The sequence below is a fragment of the Cryptomeria japonica genome, chromosome 6 (genome assembly GCF_030272615.1).
Source record: "Cryptomeria japonica chromosome 6, Sugi_1.0, whole genome shotgun sequence".
Lineage (NCBI taxonomy): Eukaryota > Viridiplantae > Streptophyta > Pinopsida > Cupressales > Cupressaceae > Cryptomeria > Cryptomeria japonica.
In genome coordinates, this window is record NC_081410.1 from 100,135,669 (window position 1) to 100,159,429 (window position 23,761).

Below are 23,761 nucleotides of genomic sequence, written 5' to 3' on the forward strand. Positions count from 1 at the left end.
ATTTTTCCTAATATTTGTAACAATTACCAAAGATCTCACTCAATAAATTCGTGGAAGAAATTAGGCGATAAAATGACTAGCTAGCATGCCTTTATCATGATTTGTGAATCCTTGGTAGAAGCTAGTCTCCTTTTCTTGGTAGGCTCTTCATGAGTGTCATTATCGCTTCTGCTTTGTTAGTTTCAACCATTTTTCTAAACCCTAATGATTTGGGCAATTCTTCCTGCCTTTTTCATTTTCCTAGAATTCCAACAAGTAAACTGCACACTCAAGCACAAATTTTCATTTGCTCTGCTTCGTACACAATTGTTAGTAGAGCTTTAAAAATCTCTTTGTGCAGACAACTAACATGTCTGCGATTGATGGTTTTTCCTCTCCTAAATGATTTCCACGAGCTATACGACTGTGAAAAGTTATTGACATTCTCCTATTAGACAATATGATGTGGTGAGCAATTAAATAAACAATGAGAATAACATCAACAATGATCACAACCACTAATAGTTTATTGAGTAAAGCTACAAATTGAGCTTACACTGGAATTGCCCATGGCTTCAACTCTTTGATCAACTTTTTCTATATTTAAGATGAAGTTTTTTTAATTTTTTAGTGTTTTCTGTTTAATTACAAATTAAATGCTAGTTACTTGTATTTTTCATCAGTTAACAGAGTTTTAAGTCATTGGTTCATAGTTGTACTCTATAAATAATTCTAGATTCAGATGTATGTCCTAGTTCATATTTACAGTTCCGAGCAATTTCAGAAAAAACTCAGTTCATTTTTTAATTTAAATTTAGGTGATCTAGATATAAAAGCCTTTTTCCAGATCCAAATTTCTTCTTCCCCGACATAGTAGGGTTTACAAGCTTCCTTACTCTATTTTGTAGACTCTAACAAAATTATGTTCAATAGTGTATGTAGTGGTGTAAAATGTGATTTGGTTATAATACAAAAAGATCTCACATCATGCGCCTCAAATCTTTAGAAGACATATCTATCTTTGATTTTGGTTTATGTTTCTCTTCTAGACTAATTTATGTTTCTCTTCTAGATTAACTCTGAGTTGCAGATGATATTGAAGCATGACAACCTAAATAAGGTGCTCTAGCTTAAGCTTTTCCTCGTGCACTAGTATCTTGTAGCTGTTATTTGGGAAAGTTCTCCTTCCTCTATATGTTAAAGAAATGAGACTTCAAATTGATTTTATTACAATTTAATTCATGTTGTCTTAGAGTTCTCTACTAATTTTCCTCAATATTTTCTATTTGAACCTTTTTTTCTCCTGAAGACATATGCACAAGTGATTTGAAATTTGAATATGTTACATTTGATCTATCCTATCTTGCCTATTTCCATCGAATAAGCACTCTGCTATGTAGATAAGCAGATCAAGCACTGTGCGAGAAAGAATTAAAATGGATATCACAAACATAAATAGTAAGCTTCAAGCTTAAAACCAATATTGAATATAGGATAGGGATGGATATCTACTTCAAAGTTAACCACCATGACTACTCTTTATTTGGCCTTATAAGTCCACTATTTGTGGGTTTTTATCGGAACCAAAGAACTCCTAAATTTTCAGGCTTGTGGATATTGTAGTTCAATTTAAGACAAATTAACACACACAAAAGCTAATGTTGTACAATCTAAAGGTCTATCAAATACCTATACATCGAGATCAAGTGATTATTGTTAATATTATAATTTTAAAAACTTAATCTGCCCTTGCCCTTTCAAGGACAGGTGCACGCTATTATTATATTAATGTCTGTTATAACCAGAGTAATACCTCTAATTTTCAGACAGACTTATACGAATTCTATTCTACTTGTTTGTATTTTTTTTGGTTTCTATATGTTCATTATGTTTTTTTATAATGAACACTACAAGCAACCCTATTTTAGTTTAGCCCGTTTCATGAACATAATTACTCGGCTCCTCTCATTGCAACTAGTATACAATTTTCTAGCAAATGTCAAAAAAAAATTTATGGATTTATTTTTTTATGCTATCTAAAAATAGTTTTTTTCTAGAAAATCTTGTGATCACTTTGCCAAATTTGTGAATACTCTGCGAATTTTAGAACTATTATTTGAATGTGTCTTTGTCCGTTAAGATTATCAACAGAGTTCCTGATATCCTATTCTACACAACGGGTTACACAAAAAGTCCCAAGTGCTCTTTGGTTGAGGCTCTTCTACTAAATTAAGTTGTTCTCTTTCTGATGCATGACAAAAGAAACTCTCTCCTGCCTTCAACACTCAAATACAAAACACAAAACAAACTTACAAAATAGAGTCTCTGTTTTTAACTCAACAGAAGCTTGCAACAATGAAATATAGTTTCATTCTTTTAAATCTGCAACACATTAGTTACAAATATGACCTTCAATGGCCTCTCTCACATTCAGCACTACTCAATCGAGGCCCTCTCTCACACTCAGCATACAATTCACATTCTGGAAATCCATTCGAATTCTTATTTCTAATTAATAAAACTGTCTTATTTTCATCTCTGCTCACTACCCTTACCTGTCCACACATCTCAGTTTTTCCCTTATTTCATATTTGGCCGATGTCTTCTTGTCTTCCTGTTTTTCTCTTAAATCATGCTGGGAGAATGGTAGAAAGGTAAAGTGGTTGGGCTATGTCCTTCTCATTTGTTTTAGAAGTACTAAGGAATCACCAACGTATGAGCTGTGATCATGACAGCCCATGAAATGACTTGACTATTTGGTTTAAAACTTTGTGACATTTCACCAAACTCACACTCTTGCCATACTAAGTGAGCAGATTGTTCATTGAATTCCATACTAAGCTAGCCAAATAAATAAGTTTTGTATTTTGTGGATTGGAGTTGCTTTCGCTAGATATGCATGTATTGCATGTCCTTAAGCTCTAATTTAGATTTTAAGGCACAATTTCTTAGTTGATAATTCTTTCACTATGTTTTTGGACTGAATATATATTAGAAGAGGGCAGTCAATAGACTGCCAGGCACAGATGGAAAAAAGTAAAAAGAGATTGTAGGCCAAAAGTAAAAAGAGATTGATGGCCAGATTGAAAAAAATGTATATAAAGTTGGATGTAAAATTTGTTGACACTGGGGTTTCGAAATCAAAACTAGGCATTAGGTTTTTAAAAAATCAAAGGCAAAATCATAGGATATCTCTATCAAGGCAAGCCTGTTGCCAATGAAGGCCTAGTAGCCAAGCATTTAAGAGTTTATTGGCTATTTTATAATACATGGCTAAAATTGGTTATAATACTTTTTTTATAGTTTGATTAGGGGAAAGGACTCAGTAGTCGTGCACCCTAACTTCACGCTTCCCAAAATCCTACTTGGAAATTTCGAATCACTCTGATTTTTTTACAGCAGCTTACTTGGCAAGTCCCCTGCTTATAACTAAGGTTTCAGGGCCACATCATCAAATATGATGCCACATCAGCATGCTTTTTGCCAAGGTGTCCAAAACAGCCCCAAAAAAAAGTGAGACCAATAGGCGTGCAAAGGAGACCCCAATAGTTGTGCAGCCGATGTGGCATCACCTGATTGGTTACTTTTTACAATATTAGTACATTTCTTAACAACTATTGGTACATTTCCTAACAACTGTTGGTACATTTCCTAACAAAAATTGATATTTTTTGTTTCAAACAATAGGTTTTATTTGTTCAATTTTTGGAACAAAAGGTATCAACAACCCTCACAACAATTGGAACATGCTCAACTACTGGGTCATTTCCCCTATATATGCATGGTTTCTATAGTTACTTATTGGCCATTTTATAATACATGGTTTCTATAGCTATTTATTGGCAATTTGTGTGTATTCAAAGTTTTTATAATGTCTATGACACCACACCAACTTTTTCGTTCTTACCAGCACACCGCCAGATAGTTGTGGACGAAGAGAAATTGTATCATGCAACCTTCTCAATCGTATGAGTTTTATCTAAGCAATTAATAGGTTTTTAATCTTAAAATGAATCTCTGTTTTTGCTATAAAGTCTTTCATAATTGCAACAAGCAAGAGCAGTTTTATAGAAGCTACAGAAGCTTTAATCATGTGAGTTTTATCTAAGCAATCAATAGGTTTTTAATCTTAAAATGAATCTCTGTTTTTGCTATAAAGTCTTTCATAATTGCAACAAGCAAGAGCAGTTTTATGGAAGCTACAAAAGCTTTTATCATTTTTATCATTGTTCTTTCTCCAATCACAAAAACTACATGGATCTCTGCTTTGAAACAAGTTTCTTCCAAAGAAAAATAAGGGTTTTTTTTTCATCTTCCACACTTGCCTTAACCTGTATGAACCATAATGGGCTCGGCCCTTATTTCTCAGTCAACAGATTGTTGTTATGGTGTCAACTAGAGCAATTGGCTTGGTTGTAGTGGAATTGCTACATTATTTGGTAGAAAATTAATTAGAATGGTTTTTGAAATCTCAATATGAATTTAATTGACTTCAAAATTGTTTACACCATTTAATCATTACATGAATCTGTACTTTGTAAAAGGGTATGAACATGTTGTTTTATGTTTTTGCATGGTATGAATTTTTTTACCATGCCATATTATATGGAACTGCAGCCCCTCTTTCTCAGTTAATAAATTGTTGTTATGATGTTGAGTAGAGCAATTGGCTTGGTTGTAGTCAAATTGCTACATTATATTTGGTAGAAAAATAATTAGCGTAGTTTTTTAAATCCCAATATGAATTCTATTGAATTCAAATTTGTTTACTTCATTTAACCATTGCATTAATCTGTACTTTGTAAGAGGGCATGAACATCTCCCAAACAATACATATACATCAAACAAATGTAAATGTACTTACGTGTTTTAAAAATGGTGTTCTCTGTTTTTGCATGGCATCTCTCTTCATTTTTCGTTACTAAATGTAATGAAATAGTTAAAAAACTAAAGTGTAGGACTACAAGCATATTCTTCAAAATTATTAGATAGTTCACTGCAAAATCCTTTTTGGTTCATCTTGTAATCTAACTTATGTTGTAAACTTTCTTTTGATTAGTCCTTTAAGTTTATAAATTATTGTTTTGTCCTATTCATGTTTATGGTTGATCGCTGGTATTTGTAGTTTGAAAATAAAACAGAAAGAATTTCAATATTGATGATATTTTCACACTCTGGATACTCTCCCAACAACACCTGCTATTACCAGCTGTAACTTCAATTACAACTGGAACACCAACATTGTTACAAAACTCTCAATTTTTTTTGCAATGGCAGGGACTTCAACTGCATTGCAGCTCTTGTTTCATAATAGTTTCAGCTTGAACTGGACTGAATTTGTCTGGGCCATGAAACCTTTGTGTGCAATATAGATTAATTTACCTAAATTCATTACTTACTTTGTAAATAAAATTTATTTATTGAATATTTTATCTTTTAAATACATATCGCTAATTTATTAGCTCTATTTCCTATTTTACAGGATAAAACTTGAGATGTCAAAGCCAATTTACAATTGTGCATTTCATGCTTAGGAAGAAATAGCTAAACATTTTGACATTTTTCTATCCCAATTCTTTATGCTTTGATCGATTTCAACATCCTCTTCCAAATCTCCCGTTTTGCACAGACAGAAAGTGAACTGAAAAAGGTTGTGAAATCTGCCAATTGCATTTGCTTGAAAGTTTCTAAACTCTTTTCAGCAAATCTAACGTGTGTCTAACCTGCAATCATTGCATTCCTTCACACAGCACTTGATGATATTATACTCTGTAAACCCTTCTGCAAACATAGTCCTTCCATTCTTTGGCAGGAACTTCATATACATGGTTTTAATGCAATTTTGAAATAGTTTTCAATGGTTATTTTAGCCCTACATCTATCCAAGAATGAGTAGAGGTGCTTTGTGCCTTAGTCTCATGAATTCAATGAAGCAGAATGCCATGATAGCCAAAATTAACGCAAAGAATTAAATCTTAGAGGTCAATTTTTCATGCCATTTTGAGTGATCTATTATTAAATTTCATAGGGTGTTTATCAATGCACAATTTTATTGGGTAGGGTAAACAATACATTACTCTGCTACTTCATATGTAAAAAAATAAATAAAAATAAAGATTAACTCTACAAAGAATTACCCGGAAGAGGGAATTTGATCTCATTTGGTTGCTATTTTCTGATCCTCCGTTTTGCCTCTTCATCTTTTACCAGCCAGAATGTGAAAAACTAAAAAACAAATAATAGATCAAAATCATGAACAGATGGACCAGGGAGTTTTCAGAGTTAAATATTGTTCATAAACGTAATTAACGCATCTTGGCGGAACAAATCAAAACAATAAATGATCTATGACAGTAAATAAATTATGTATTAGCTTACAAATTTTGAATTCCAGGGTTTGAACCTTAGTCACAGGTTCGAATCTCGATATGGCTGAAGAATTCAGAGAAGAGAAAACCGAGGATTTACTTTCAACGCCTACTACTCCGCTGGATCGGCCTGTGAGAGAAAAGAATCTGTAAAAACCTTTGATCCTTCCACCAATGAGAATTCATCATTGAACAGGGCAAAGGCACACAGCTTAAGAACATTCCAAATGTGGCATATAAACTATCCAAGTAGGTGATGAAATGCTGGCAATCATTCACAATCTTCTTTATGGAAGGCGTGGAAAGGCTTATCATTTTAAGAGGAGGAGAATTCACCAGTGGAGGAAGTGGTCTTCACTGTGAGCACACACGACGATCCTTCTATTCCTGTATGGACTTTTCGAATGTGGTTTTTGGGTCTGCTCTCCTGCATAACACTCTCTTTTCTCAATCAATTCTTTGGCTACAGAAAGGAACTTCTGGTTATCACACAGATATCAGTTCAGGTAGCAGCTCTTCCAATTGGGCGCTTCATGGCTGCAGTTCTGCCCTCTACAAAATACAAAGTGCCTCTTTTGGGTCACATCTCGTTGAATCCTGGCCGTTTCAATATGAAAGAGCATGTTCTCATTACAATCTTTGCAAACGCAGGCTCTGCGTTTGGCGGTGGATCTGCCTACGCTGTGGGGATTGTTAATATCATCAAGGCCTTTTACCATAGAAAGATCTCGGTTATGGCTAGTTGGCTCATCATAGTCACCACACAGGTAATTCTACTCCAAATTTTTGAAAAATTTCATGTTGTTTGCTTTCTGTAATCCTTGGTGTAATCCTCCTCTTCATATTTTCCTTTCTCCTACTTCATATGCTTTTCCCCGCTCCATGCCATTTGAATTTTCATTACCGTTGTAGATTTCATTTGAATTTTCTTTACCGTTGTAGCCAAGGAAATAAAATATTATCCTATAGTTTGTAAGCGTTTTATTTAAATAATGTTTTTTCTGATTTTATTAGTTTTTTTCTATTGGCTGAGCACATTTTTCCCAGCTCTTTAATTGTTTTTCTGTTGCAAAATTTAAGAAAACTAAATTTATTTTTTCTGAATTTTTTTGTTTACTTTTTATTTTGTAATATTTTTATATATATTACGATCAAATAAATTACATTCTATTTGTTGAGTTTTTAATGTTTTTTATTATATTAGAACTTAAATTAATTTTTTTAAGTTTTTATTTTATGTTTAAAAATTATATTTATATGATTGACATTAAAATTAATTAAATATTTATAAAAATCTTACATAAAATAAGTTAATTATTTTATTATTATAATTATTTTTAATTAATAAAATTTTATAAAAAAGTTTAAATAATATCAAATTTAAAAATTAAATATAAGATTAAGTTTAATATTATATTTAAAATTAATTTAATGATAAATTATAATTAATATTATTAAATACAATTAAAATAATATAATCTTAAAACAATTATAATTAATTAGATTTAGGGTAAACGTTATTATATTTTATTACTAAAATGTTATTTCTATAGATTAAGTTATAATTGTAATTATAATTTTATTAAATTATATTAGAAATATAGTTCTAATTAATTGGAACATGTTTTGCCTTCTACTTGACCTCATCTAGTACACAAATGTTTCTAACTAATAGACCAAAAAAGTTCTTGATTGACATTCCACACCTCTTTGTCATAACCATTGCACACCAAGCTATGATTGTTAGTTGTAGATTACAAGAGACAATACCACATCTAGCTACGTTTTGACATGCAATTCTATATACAATTTACATGGTTTGTCTATGCCGCCACAGTTTGCATACATGTGTACCAAGGGGCATGTAGTAAATGTTCTTAGTCCATCTAGTCTTTTAATAACTAGTGTTTCCAGCCTTGTCGCACTAGTGTTGTATGGAAGCAAGCAAAGAGAACTCAAATGATTGTAACATGGTTCAACTTTGTCTTTGACTATTGCATTTCTTCAAAGAGTTGAAGGGACATAATAACACACCCATGCATAGTATGTCCCATAATGTATTGCCATATAGGAGACAACATCCCATTCAATCATTTTGCCAAAGAATTTGTGTGCTTCCTTTATGTAATCACATTTGGCCTAGATGTCTATAAGCGCACTACTCACAAAGTTGTTTGTCTTGTATCCATCCCTATTATTCCTTCAAGCACCTACTTGCTGTGATAAAAAACAATCAAGTTGCAACATGCAGGAAGAACATTGGACCATATAATTGAGTTTAGCTTCAAACCAGTTACCTACATTTATTGAAAAGGCTTTAGAGACTCTACAAATTTCCCATTCTATTCATATCCAGTAATCATTACATTCTAAAAACCCTAATTTATCTCTAGCATTTTCTAAAGCAACTCCATTGTCTCATCAACATAGCCATTTTGTGCATAGGTGCTTCAAGCAACAATGTATCATTGAGGCATCTCCACAAAGAGATTACTAGCCTCTTCTAAGACTACATTATGTGCATATCCTCCCATTAGTGCATTCCATGTGATAAAAGTTATTTATAGAATTCTATCAAACACCTTGCACAGAATGTGGAACATGTTTGTTCTCTAGTAAAAAAATCTAAAGCTATTCTAAGAACAAAGAAAACATTTAGATCAAATTTGTAATAGTATATGCAGTTTTGATTAATTATCACCCCAAAACTAATACATGGTGTACTTTGTTTCCCTCAAATAAGTAGTTAGATAAAATGTCTCCTTAAGTATGTTGCTCCCTTTGTCATAGTTTTGACTTTAATGGGAATTGCAAAGAAGCCTAGTTGACTCTATTTTTTTCAACGTGTTGAATACAATTCCTACTTCAATTATCTATTTATTGCATGCTACATCCTTCACCCCTACAAGGCAACAATATATGCATTCAGTCTTTGTGGGCCTTGGCCATTTGTTGGACATATAATATAATCCATTCCATTATGACATTTTCAATTGCATTTCTATTTGTATTTCCTCTAAAATGCAAGGAGGTATTAGTAGAAGCATGTCCTTCATTGTATATTACTATGAAATTAAGTGAGGATTCCAATAATCTTTGAGGTCTTGAGCATGAAACAGTGCCACAGGACCAATCTTAGATAACTATCTAGCTTGACAAGCAATCAAGAAATCATTTGATTGTTTTAAGATTCTTATGCTTTCCTTCAATCCTTTCACATTTTGCAACACTTGATTGATATTGCTAAAGAATTTAATCCTTCATTGAATCCAAGAAGCAAGTTCAAGTATTAAAAGGCATACAAGTCAAGCTACTATAGTTCATCCATTAAATTGCAGTCTCGATGCACTTTAGAAGTTAGCACTACATTTTATGTAATTTTTTCCATATTACCTCATTTTTCCACTTTATTTATTTTGATTTTCAGAGTTGGAAATATTTGTATCATATTTTTACTTATCTAAGTGATTCTTTGTTCTCCTACTTAATAATTTTGTTAAATACTTAATAGTTCAACTCAAACAAAATTGCTTGTTTTCAGATTCTTATCCTTACTTGGGTTATTGGTGGCATCAAGTGCAATAGCATGCATGATTGCAGATTTATTTAACTTTAAATTTTATGCACTTTTACTATAGTAGGGAAGGTCATATAGAATATACTACTATAGATTATTGATATGTAGCATATTTTCTCGTGTATTAACATTTTAGAAAGCTAATAGAGTAGGATAGAGAAGATAAACATGTTTAGTAGTATGCTACTAGCATTGCATGACCAAAAAATATCGCCAACATCAGAGGATGGGGAGTATCCAAACATTGAAGAGTGATCTACCACAAAACAACTATTTCCTACATTGTAACAATTATTTCCCTGTATCACTTAAATGTTTTGAACATAGAACAAATCTCAATTTTTTGGCAAAAGGCAGGGACTCTAGTTGTATCACAACTCTTGTTATATTAAGATTTTTTATATAATAGTAAGTAATATTATTATTTTTTAGATGTGTAATGAATTTGTTATAATAATTTATTTTTTGTATGTATGTATGTACAATTCATTAAAAAAAAAAATTGTAAGAGTAGGTAGTAGAGAAAACACTAAATCTTAAAAACAACATATAATGTTGGCATGATGCTCTATGATTTGATAGGTAAATATTAGTGATAACATGTTACAAGTACACAAACTAAAAAAAATCATTTAACTTAATTAAAACTTTTAGAAATATTATCATCATTGTTCCAACTAAAAATAAGTAAAAATCGTCAATCATTGTTCATTATGTAATATAAGTAAACTAAGGCAAATATTCCTAGCAATTCAAATAGATCTCAATAAATTTTTAACAATACAAAGTTATTTTGGATTCAAATGTGTTTATGCTCACCATTTGTTATCTTAGCTGGGAATTTTGGTGAGAAGTGAATAGCAATGACCATAGTAACTTTCAAAAGATTATAAAATCCATGTGCATGCTCTTACTTAAGTTATAGCTAACAATCTAATTCCTTGCAAGGCACCCACTTCCTTTACCCTCTCCACATCTCTTCCTTGCATGTTATTTTTTTGTTCATCTTTCTATATACTTGTTATATTTTATTATTTATTAATAGGAATTATCCTAATTTTAAGTATTTCATCTTTAAAAAAGAAGAGTCTCTATTGATACCTTTATTATTATTAAATTAAATAGGCATTTATTTTTCTTTTGTTTTTTTGGAGAGGAGATAAATAAGATTCTTTAAAATTCACTTTCAAGACATTTAGCAATAAATTTATGATTCCCTCAATCAAATAGGTGTGGATCCTTTAGTGAGCTATTATACCCTCCACCTAGCCTACTTTTCTCTAGGGGTAAGTCATGAAATGTCACACTTCCCACCATATTCTAGGAGTTTCTAGATTATTGGACCAACAACTATCCTCTCCAAGAGGATGCCCATGTGCATAAAATATTGTTGTTCTACAATATTCCTATCTTTTAAAGCAGTTGAAAACTCAACTAGACAAAGAGGTCCCCATGTCTTGGAAGATGTTCCGCATAGCATACTTCTACATTGCTAATAGAACAAAGAAATTTAAAACTCACCTCATCTATAAATTTATAAGATCCCAACTTGGAACAAAGTTGTTAAGCAAGGTGAAGATATGAAGCCTAGGGGAAGACATGAAAAAGTGTATTATAGAATTTGTGACTTGGTGAAGATGATTGAAGAGGTAGAGGTTAAATTTTTGGGCATGTTGCATGGCTTAAGAGGACCCTTTATTTCATGTTAGTAACATCATCATCTCTCTCACACTAGTACATTTGGGGCTCAATTCTGATGACCGCTCATCGGAATTTTGATTATTTTTCGTCGAACTACTAACAAACACAGCTGTCGAAAACTTGTAGTCGAACATTCCAATAGTGCTAGGCAACGTCAAAATTTCGATGGCACCTGGGACTCTTCAAACAGTGGCCATGACCACTCATCCAACGAGAGAATGTCATCGGGCATACAACATCCTCGTTAGATGTTTCCTGGGTGGATGTCAGAATTTTGACTCCCGTCCGATGAGAGAATATCGTGGGACATACAAAATCCTCGTCGAATGTTTCCTGGGGGGTGTCAAAATTTCAACGGCACCCGAGACACTTCCGACGGTGGCCATGACCGCTCATCCGGCAAGATAATAACGGTGGCCATGACTATGTTTGGTTCCATCGCATTATCATGTTGACAGGGTGTGCATTTAATTTCTACTCAATTATTATATGACTTACTATCATCTACAAGAAAGATGTTACTTGCAATATGTTCCATCGTAACAATGTTAAATCACTTACTAGATGGTAAGCATAAGCTAATGATAATGGATGAGAAAACTTAGTGAGTACCATATAACTCTTATGGTGTTGGATTATTATCAACCACTTTCAAATTAAATTGAATAAATCTATAGCTGTCATAATTTTATCTACTAATTTCCATACATTTTGTGTCATCTTTTATGTTATTGACAATTTGACCAATTTATATACTAATATCCATACATTTGACCAAAATATCTACTAATGTCCAAAATATATACTAGATTATTATGATATGCATGAGGCCCAACATCAATTATAGAATGCACAAAAGTTCTCACAAAAAGAAAAAAGTTTAAACCAAATATCCAAATATATATAACATGCTTTTAGCCTTTACTATCAAGGCACCGTTCAATGAAGCAAGTACACTTTATTGCATTAATTTCACCTTTGCAACATAAAAATATTGTACTCAGCCATTACAAAATCAAATAAATACACTACATGCCCCCATAAACTAAGTCCTTCTTAGAAGATACAAGGAACCTATCAAACATGTGAAGAACATTACAATGTATAGGTAATACTCTATATTACAATACTTAGGCTGGAAAAATATCTAATTTGTATTTAATCATTATTTTTTTAATTGGATTAGCACTTAACTTGTATTCGATATTAAATTTACTTGAATTGCTTCAAAATGGAAGTTCAGATACACCTCATCGTCGCAAACTCTCCACAATGTATGTTGTGTATAGGTCCCTATAAAACCACAAGTCAAACCTCAGGAACTTAGTCTTATCATGCTAAAAAGTATCAATTATATATATACCATATTCATAACCACTAAAACTTAAAACTTTGAGCTTATTTACATTAAGTGTCTTATAACTTCAACAACAGTTGATGTAGGAAGGAATGCATCCACAACAACTTCTTTGTTACCATTTTTCTCGTCTATATGCTATCAAGAAAAACTCAAGATAGAAGGTGTAGAAAAATAGATAGCTTTGATCAAGGCTTATAGCTTACACAACTCTAACTATTAATGGTATTATATCAGAAATAGAATGCATTCAATATACTAGCATTCCTATTAAGAAAATGATACAATCTTCAAAGAAGCGTCGAATCTCTTGTAAACGATGAGGGGCAACCTCTGAGATGTCCTTGTAATGATGGAACTCGGGATCATCAGCACAAACAACAATTATCTTCTCATCCTTTTCTCCCCGTTCATGATATTCATGTTACAATATATATAGAATTTTAGTTAGGCTAGCCTATGAGAAACTTGAAGTACTAAAAGTGCCCAAAGATTGTTTCCACTACACCAAATTATAGATACACACCTGATCAATCATAGGCATCCGATCGATTGCTCTAGCATGGAGAAAACATCCCGACAGAAACAGGTTCTTGTTGATTTTCACAAAATGTAAAGTTCTTAATCACGAATATCTAAAAGCCGACACTTGTATTTCAATAACATGATGCATACAAATATTTGTGGGTATAGATTCAATCAACCTAAAAGCAATTAAGAAACATCAAATGATCTATAGACTGAAGGTCTCAAGCAATACATGAGAGGGAGGCACAAATGAGTGATACTTATTACTAATGCAAGTTGTGTTACCTGCATGAATACCAGTACATCCAATGTATCACTATCCACACACATAGTTCATGGAATGAACCCATAATTATGAGGATAAACATCTGATGAGTACAAAATCCGATCAACCTACATATAAATCATGGGATAAAAATTAGCAACCCTAAGATGGAATAGAGTATACACATAGCAATAATGTAAAGAAAGGATCAACTAGAAGAGTAATAATGTAAAGAAAGGAGCAACTAGAAGAATCTAACTTTTTAACTCACAAAGAAAACAAGCTTACCTTGATCAGACCAGTCTTTTTGTCCAATTCATACTTCACTTTACTTCCCTTACTAATTACCACAACCTAGAGTATCAAAGAAACATTTTAGTCTCCTAAATATCAAAAAATGGAAAACATTTAGCCAGTGACCAAACATCAACCTTTTAATATCAATATCAATATCAATTTCTTAATGCTAGGCCCCAACCATTTGATTACAAACATGTAATTACAAGAATTTGAATGATATTATAAGACAATTTCATATCCTCACTCTAATTGTCTCTCGATTTCTCTATTGCATTCATGTTGCTTCCAAATGATTGTGAAGAGTGTTTATATATGAGCCTCAACCCTTGTGAATGATGTCGGCCAACCTCAAGGTGGCACAAAGCCCAATGTCTTGATGAAACATGTAGTTGGCCAAATTTGTAGGTAGAATCTCCCAGATTGAATGTGTAGATGTTAAATTCTATGTGGTGAATGCTTAAAAAAGCACTCTTGGGTCTAATGTATTATGTGATGTGTTCCTTTGTTGCTGCAAACTTTGAAAAGATACTACAACTTATGAACAGTGAAACTAAGTGTTAGTTTGTTAAGCCCGACGAGGTTCAAACCAGGTTATGACTTTTTGGTTATTAGAATCTCCTGAAAAGTAAAGGAGAATTGCATAACATATATTCCAAACCATGGGGTGAGATATGCAACTACAGTTCAATGCAGTAGGATCTGTTTGCATTAAACAATGACTAGAAACCTTCAAACAAACAAATTGAAAGCATAATATTTTTGGTTGATGCAAGTTCACTCTTACATCCTAGGATGTCCTATCAAACATCGAGGGTTTGAAAAGTGAGTCCCTCATTTTCCAATGGCTAGAGAAAACCAAGATGGTCTACCTCAACCTTAGAAATCCAACTTCAATCTTCTTTTGGCATGTCTTTCAACTTTACAATCTCCTCCTCCTACAACCTGTTCTTGGTACTTCCACCCTACTATCCAAAATCTCTTATATCTCCTCCTTTATTTATTGAGGTATTTGAGTTTGTTGTACTACCAATCATTATTTTTTGACTTCCTTTCTTGATATTGATTAAGACTTAAAACATTAAATATTAGAGATATGCCCAATCCTTTTGGTAACTCATCTTCATTTCTAATTTTTGTATGAAATCTCTCAACAATTCTATAAAGACTAAATTTCTTCATATTCAACTTATTGTATGTTCCAAGCGGAAATATTTTCTTGCTCAAATATACCATCACTTTGTCTCCAACTGCAACCCTCTTGTGTCTCCTTTTCTCATCAACCTTTTCCTTATATCTACCATTCATCTTTTCTAAGTGACTCTTTAATTCCACATGAACTTGCTTCATATGTTCTACAAACTCTACTGCTTCTACATTTCTAGTCTTCATTACTAGTTTTTCTTATTGCAAACACATTCCTTGCCATATGCAAAATCAAATGGTGTTTTACCTATAAATCAGGTACTGAATTATTGTATCCAAACTCTATCTATGGTAGAATCATATCTCAATTCCCATATTCTCCACTACTAGACATCTTAACAAATCACCAAAACTATTGTTTACAACCTCTGGTTGTCCATCTATCTATGAGTGATATAGTGATTGATTCAAATTTCTTTATCTTCTTCCACAATTTATTCATAAAAACATTCAGCCAATTTTGTGTCCCAATCAAAAACAATATTGTTCGGCAAACCATGCAACCTCACAACTTTCTTGAAAAACTAGTCAGTTATATGTACTGCATCATTATTTTTCTACATGAAATTAAATATGCCATCTAAGAAAAACTACTACAAATATTGAATTGTACCCTCACTATATTCTTAATTGTTCTAATGCAAAGTCCATATTAACTCTTCCCAAAGTTCCTTCAGTATTGGTAATGGCTAATACATATTACAAACCAACATTTCAAATACTTCTTTTTTCAAAATATCAAGTCCTACAACTTTGATCAAATTTCTTGACATCCTCTTATATTTGCAGCAAAAAATAATTGTTGCTCACCAATGCAATTGCCTTGTCTACTCCAAAGTGCCTTGCTAAACTGCCATGTTTTTCCTTAACTAGACTTTATCTCATTGAACTTCTTGGTATGCACATTTGACTTAAACATCTCATTTTGAATCAAGTAATCTAACTACTTACTTCTATCAATGCTTATTGATTCCTTACATGCCTTATGTGCCTCTATAAAATTAGGATCGACTTCATACAAATGTTTTAGCTCTTCAAATCTGGCTACTTCCATTCTCATTTTCTATCAACAAATTTTATCTTCTACTTAATACATCAGCAACTTTGTTTACTTTCCACTCCTATGTTTCAACACAAAAATGCAAATTTTCATAAAATCAATCTGTTTAATGTGTCTTTGGTTCAACTTATCATTGCTATTCAAGTATTGCAATGCTTGTTGTAGTGTACAAAAAAAACTCCTTTGTTGTAATGCCTAAAGGCTACATTTATTTTAAAAATTTACCCTAATGGCACAAGAGTCATTTGAATAAACCAGAGTAGCCATGTTCACAAATAACATAAATTATAATTATACGAAATTCAAAAATAAAAAATACACCTAAGAAAAATCTTTAGGGGAAACCTGACTTAGAATTCTATTTAGGCAATATCCCAAAGAACACTTTCATCATATAATGAATGTTAAACAGAAAGTGTGCCAACATTTAGCATTGTCTCCAAAAAAAACAAGGTTTTCCCATATACATCCAAGATTCCAAACAAGGGAGAAAACTAGGATTTCCTTCAATTTGAATATTCTTTCCATTCTCAATAGCCATTGGGGATAATTGCTTGCTAAGGTTTTGCACTAGTTTAATATGAACCATAAAGTAAACATAACAAATTTTTTCGTATATGTCTAAAGGTATTTGATATAAAGGTGACATAAGAGTGTGATCTAGTTTCGTATCCCCCTAACTATAGTAGGGTTGTATATAAACCCAAAGAAGTTAACATGTGGTGAGTTTGTGGGGTTCTGGTTATAATTTAATGGCAATGAGTGAAGCAGGTCATAATAGCAACAAACATATGGTAAGATTATGCAATTATGGTTCTGGTGAAAGAGTGTGATCAATCCTTACCCTACACAGTGGTAAAGGCAACCCATAACATCACTACAAAATGTCAATGATGTCCCATTCAAGTCGCACATATTACTATCATCTTAGAGTCCACCCCATCAGACTTGCCGACAACATCCCTCCTTGTGGCTCTGAAGTATTCCATAAGACAAAATAATACCCACAAGGTTGGTGATGTAATAGAATCTAACAGGGTGGATCCCAGGATACAGATGGAATGGGCAACATGGTTTTCATATAGCATAAATAGCATCACAAATACTACTATTACCTTGAAGTCCGCCCATCAGACCTAGTGACAACATCCCTCCTTGTGGGTTTGAAGTATTCGAAAGCCAAATTGAACCCACAAGATGCCACCAAATCTAACATGATGAATACTTATGTAACAAGCAACATGGTTTCAATAGAGCATATAGAACCTCACCATCATATCATACTACCTTAAAGTAGAACCGAGAAAACCAGTTTGTGTAGTTATGATTGTGGAATAAGAATGTGATCCATGCAAAAAATCAAGGGAACTAAGTAGAATACAGTCCATGCTTACCCCCACACATTATTTGAGGAGCTTTGTTATCTCAAATTTACCCAAGAGAATAGAAAATAATGTGGTCCAAAAGGATTCAAGGATTGACAGCTTCTTACTTTCTCTTGGATAGGTGTAGGAAAGTGGAGTTATAAAATTGGAAGACCAAGAAAATCCTTTTTGGTTTGTTGGTTGTGTCAGTTGTCCTCTATGGTTCTGAGGTTTCAGGGAGTAGCATGTCGAACCACAAGTGAAGACAATTAGAAAGAAATCAAACACATCTAATCACTAGTAATCTTGAAGTCATATCAACAATCTCCTATGAGATCCTTTTACCAGGCTAGTATGTTCCTAATGGAAACATTAATGATAATTCATTTGTTAAGCTACTTAAGAAAGGTAGAAAATATGGCTAAGCATCGCTGGCCCAAAATGGTTGTGGAGGAGGAATTAAACAGTAGGAAGAAGACTTGGAAGAAATAAAACAAGAAATGGATGGACAAATGGAACATTAATTTGTAAGAACACCCTAATACTAATGAGGAGATAAAAAAGTTGGTGTTAGAAAAATTCAGTTATGTCATGTGAACAAAGCAGATTGGACAAAAAGGTACACTAGGTCAAGAATTCATCCCTAGGTGGAAGCATAACGAAAAAGCCTATTTGATGGTTGCAACTAAAGAAAAGGTTAAAATTTTTATCATGTAGTTGAGTACCAGTTCTCATTGTATTAGATGTGAAATAGGTAGATGGACAGTCCCCATGGAAGATTGGGAAAAAGAACTTGCACATTTTGTAACAAAGGGTTGGTTGAAATCAAATGGCACTTCATCATTGAGTGTACTTCTTAAGAGGATACTCTTATTCAATTCAAAAATAATTTGAAGGTGGACAGTTTGAACTAGCGATTTGATAAGACAAGACTTCACAAAACAATGTGTTTCTTGATCAAAATTTATAATGAAAAAGTTGACATCCAAAAGGAATTTAAAAATGTATTAATTTTGCATCTCTTGCTCCCTTAAATCTTTGGTAGACATCATTAAAAATCATTCATTCATTCGTGCTTACCCCACATGGACTTAAAAGCCTCCCAAACAATTAAATTAAAATTGGGAATAAACACAAAAATATAATAACTATTATGTTTCATAAAAAAAAGACTAGATATAAAATCAAGTTCAAGAATTACTCTTTATCAGCAATGTGAATAGCAACTACCAAATCAACCTGCAAATAAATGAAAACCATATTAGGGCTGCTAGAAAATTTTAATTATAAAAATTTCAGATATATAAAAAATCAAAAAGAAATTATATTTTCACTATGAGCTAAAAACATGAATTATATTTTCAAATATGAAAATCAAACTAATTTTCTTTTAAATGCAAGAATGATAATTCTTTAACTTGGAATCCGGTCTGAAGAATCGACCACTGTAATTTCTTGCGATAACTAACAACTGCAGTCTACAAATCCTCTCCACTGATTTCATTTTTACGAAGCTTGGTAAAATCTCCCAAAGAATTAAATTTTGGAATTTTTTTGATGTAAATATCTTTCCCATTTTTATCTTCAGTCCATTCAAACCAATTCGAAAATGCTCTTACCACAAGCAATTTGATCAACTAGAAGAGCAATAATGTGAAGAAAGGAGCAACTAGAATAACCTAACTTTTCAACTCACGAAGCAAACAAGCTTACCTTGATTAGACCAGTCTTTTTGTCTAGTTCATACTCCACTTTACTTCCCTTACTAAATTCCACAACCTAGAGTATCAAAGAAAATATTTTAGTCTCCTAAATATCAAAGAACTAAAAATATTTAGCCAGTGACCAAACATCAACCTTTGAATATTAATATCAATATCAATTTCTTAATGAATATTTGTCATGAAAGTATGGTGCTAAAGTTCAATTTTTTAATTCAATCCCAAAAATCATTTGATAGGTCAAGAAGGTGGCTATCGCCAGGATCAAGTAACAACTTAAACATTGAATGATGGGAAGGTTCTCCAACCAAAATATGTTTGTGGAGCATATTTTCAAGTAGATTTATTTAGATAATCATTTATTCAAGAATAACATTTGCCAAAGAATTTTAACAGGAGCAAGGCATACAACCCTAAAGAGTAAAGAAAGAAAGAATGAAATCACACAATGCAATATGCACTTACACAATTAAAAACTGCAGGAGCTCTAGGTCCTGCATCCAAATATTCAATATAAAGGTGTTAAAATGATGTATCCAAATATAAAAACAAAACAAAACTTTGAATTACCAATAATTCCTGTCTTATAGGGACATGGGAAACAACATTAAAATGCACTTCCTTCCTAGTCTGAAAAGAATACATAAAGAAACCACAAGACAAAGAACACCCATATTTTTTTAAAACTAGACAATTATTGGAAATCAGGGGATAACAAAAGGAAGTTAGATTCTAGGAATCCCATATAGATTTGCAATAAAATTTGTTTTTTGGCAACCAAAGTGTTTACCATTAGAAGATAATGGTACACATGTAGTGTAAATACTCCTAGCCTTCAACTTATTCATACATATGAATTATAGCAAGCAAACATTAAGTTATCATTAGCATACACAACTGTGACATTATCCACACCATCTGATATCACCCTATAATTAAATGCTACTAAAATAAGACTGTATATGCAAACATCTTAATGTGCAAATATCTCAGCTAAAGTATTAATTAGATGTTTGTATAAATAGAAATGAACAAAAAGAAAATCGACCTTACCAATCTCAAGATCATGCAAAGGATGTGTAGCAATAGACCTCTTAGACATGGATGAAAGAATTATTTCATTCAAAGGTGGATGAGGAGGGTGTGAATCCTTAGTTCTGTTGCCTGTAACTTTGGTACTAGGGGTAGTCATGGTTGAATCAGTGACATGAGCTTCTTTGTTTCACCTATTTTGGCTTCGAAGAAAGACACTTGAGAAGATTCCCTGTTCAACCAGTAGAAAGGGAAACAAGTAAACCCAAGCCTTTGATTACACTTTTGATTAACAACAATCAACCAATGATTGAGCTTAAATTTAAATAGATCTTGCATGGAATAATAGTATTTCATATATGTCATTACCTACTGATTGATACAAGAAGCGTATTCTAAGTATTTACTTTCAATAAATAGTGAGTAATGAGGAAAATGATGTAACTAATTGAGCTGAAAATTTGTAACTGCCAAGCAAGAGGGGAAACGAGCAGGTCACATTATAAAGATAAAATACCAACCATGAGTCCCACTGACAATGTTTACTTAGTTTTTTGTGGGAAACATAAAGGCTAGTAGGTGAAAGAAGCAAAAAGATACTGTCTTCATGAGAGTTGCAACCGTCAAATGACCATGAGCAGTAATACAAAAGATTCTCAAACCTACAAAAAATAAAAAGCCTAGTAATCATGATAGAGGCCATGCTTTAATTAAAAGGTTTGTTCCAAGACACTTCCTTGATACAATAGAAGGTAGTGGAGAAAGAATTTTAGAACAAAATATTGCAGTCGCAATGGTATAAAAATAGTCCAATGAAAAAATGTTAGCCATAGAGGGTAATTATAACCTTAAGACAACCTAAATTAGGAATGATTCTCATGAAAAGAAAGAGCCCTAGTAACATTTATGATGTTGACAAGGACAATACAAATATGTAGATCCAATCAATTATAGTATGAAATGGAGATGCAAGCTAGGCCTAATCTCAGTTAGCAACCAATCCATGGAATGAATCAAGTGAAGGGATATGATGGAGAGTTTCATTCAAAATCAAAGAAAGTAGCCTTCATGATAGAATGTTTCAGTTTTAATGAATGTGAAGTTTCAAAAGAAGACAATATAAAGTGGATAGAGTATGTTGAAAAGACGTTATCTCATAACAAGTCAGACAATGGATAAGGAGTCATCAACAAGTTTCTAGTCCTAGAATTAGATCAAAGATGATACAATATAGAGATTTAAATCTCAAAAGGAAAAAAGGGAAAAGGGCTTACAAAAATATCCATAGTCTTGCAAAGGCACATGACACAAAAGAATAGCTCAAGAAAATTTATTTTGTCTGTTAGAAGAAGAAATACAAAGTCATAAGTCTACAACAAAAGATGGGGTATACCATAAATGGCTATCTTGTGATTGTTACAAAGTAAAATTTGGATGAACTCAAAGAGACATTTACAAATACAACCTACCCTTTATAATACCTAATTGAAAAAATGGATACAATGCAAGTCCTTGTATCACTATTGTCAACTAATAAAAAAAATTTGAAGGATGAGGCATATTCACAACTTTTGCAGTCGTGCCATGGATATAAACACTAGAAGAAACTCATAGTGTTAGTGTACATACAAGACAATATGGGAGTTCATTATACCCAGCAACTTGTGGTGTTGTTGTTCGTGTTGGCTCTGTTGGACCCTGCAATTAAGATTCAATATACATTATTCAATAAGATTAACTCTGCAACAAAATGAAATATTGAAAAGTGTGTTATCTTATTGAGCTTCATTTTGTTTTGAGAATAGTTTAATATTATCTACTTAACAGGACCAACCACGTGAAGGTGGAAGCTCATTCCCCCCCCCCCCCAACATCACTCTAAATTCCCCGTTAACATCTAACATTCATTCATTCTTTCATCCATTATTAAAATATATCATTCATTCATTATCACATAATGCTCATTAACACATAACATTCATTAACATGCAACATTCATCGATATTCATTAAAACTTGTCATTCATGAACATTCGTTAGCACATAATTACATTCATTAACACATAAAAATCAGTCATTATCAAATAAGGTAGATTACAATCATTTCTTTTTTTGAATCTATGTAAACACTAAGTGGAGCATCATTTTCTTCATTATTTCCCCCATCTTCAGTTGTTCTGCCTTCTGCTTGTGATCTTGATATATCTCTAGTCCTATACAGAGGACGAGGACACTGAACCAAAGGGGGGTCCTCTACAATAACAAAGAAATGGGTTAAATTCAAAACATTTTTTATTATTGTTACAAGTATTTAATTAATTTAAAGAACACAACCCTAGTGTTCTTTACCTGATGGGGCCACATCATCTTCCACATCATTTTGTCTAGCCTCCACCTCAACATGTTGAACACCCTCTAGATCCTCTGGCATTGAAATACGAAAGGTTACATTAATCATTACACCAATTGTAATTAAATTTGTTTAAAGGAATAGCAGTGGTCCTCTTTACCTGATTGGGGAACATCATGTTCTTGATGTTGTCTACCTAGTTCATGCTCCACTTGATCACCATCGACTACATGCTCTAAAATATTAACAAAAAAGGTTACATTAATTACTACACTAATTACAATTTAATTAAGATGTTTAATTGTATTAATAATTACATTAAAAAAATTGAATAGAAAATGAATACTTCCACTACTGGAATGCATATTCGGACCTTCATGTCCAGGTTGTGTTCCACGATTAACAGGTTGCATTCCAATGCCATGCGCATTGTTATCATTGCTTGCTTATTTAAAAAAAATATAGCGACTTTATGTTGGAACTTAAAATCAAATAGATTATTGGTAAAGTATTCAATTTGAAATCATTTTCATTTAGCTTATTTACCTTTGTGATAGATGCATTAGAATCTCGTGTTTGCCCACTCAATTCTCATAGTCATTCAACCATGGTTGTATAGCCTTGCTGGTAGGCAATTCTCTTGTCATCTTCTATAGGCGCTCTATTGAATTCAAAGCCCTAAATTTTTGCTCAGTATCATGAATTTTGCTTGTATTGTTTGATAAAACAAATTGTTTGAAATTTATAAATATTTTCATGCAATATTTCATTTACTGATTCTTACAAATCGTGCGACAAGTTTCATATAACCACCAGAGCCGAGTTTGTTTTGCCCATGCTTTTCTTATCTTTCCTTGGTTGCCTTTGATGTGTTACTTAGTCTATGAAATGTTTAAAATATGTTAGATTATATAAATATAAAGAGTAATTAGTACATAATTACATTCTTAATAGTAT

At 32.4% G+C, this 23,761-nt stretch overlaps 1 long non-coding RNA gene and 1 pseudogene across 1 annotated transcript; both read right to left on the reverse strand.

Moving 5' to 3' along the window:
- Positions 1-5,553: 5,553 nt before the first annotated feature.
- On the reverse strand, positions 5,554-7,190 carry LOC131039744 (uncharacterized). The gene is made up of 3 exons (XR_009104719.2): positions 6,358-7,190; positions 6,117-6,204; positions 5,554-5,719 (listed from the first exon to the last, which is right to left on the reverse strand). It is a non-coding gene; the product is annotated as an uncharacterized LOC131039744 (long non-coding RNA).
- Positions 7,191-13,027: 5,837 nt separating this feature from the next.
- On the reverse strand, positions 13,028-20,615 carry LOC131039722 (soluble inorganic pyrophosphatase-like; annotated as a pseudogene).
- Between the last annotated feature and the right edge of the window lie 3,146 nt (positions 20,616-23,761).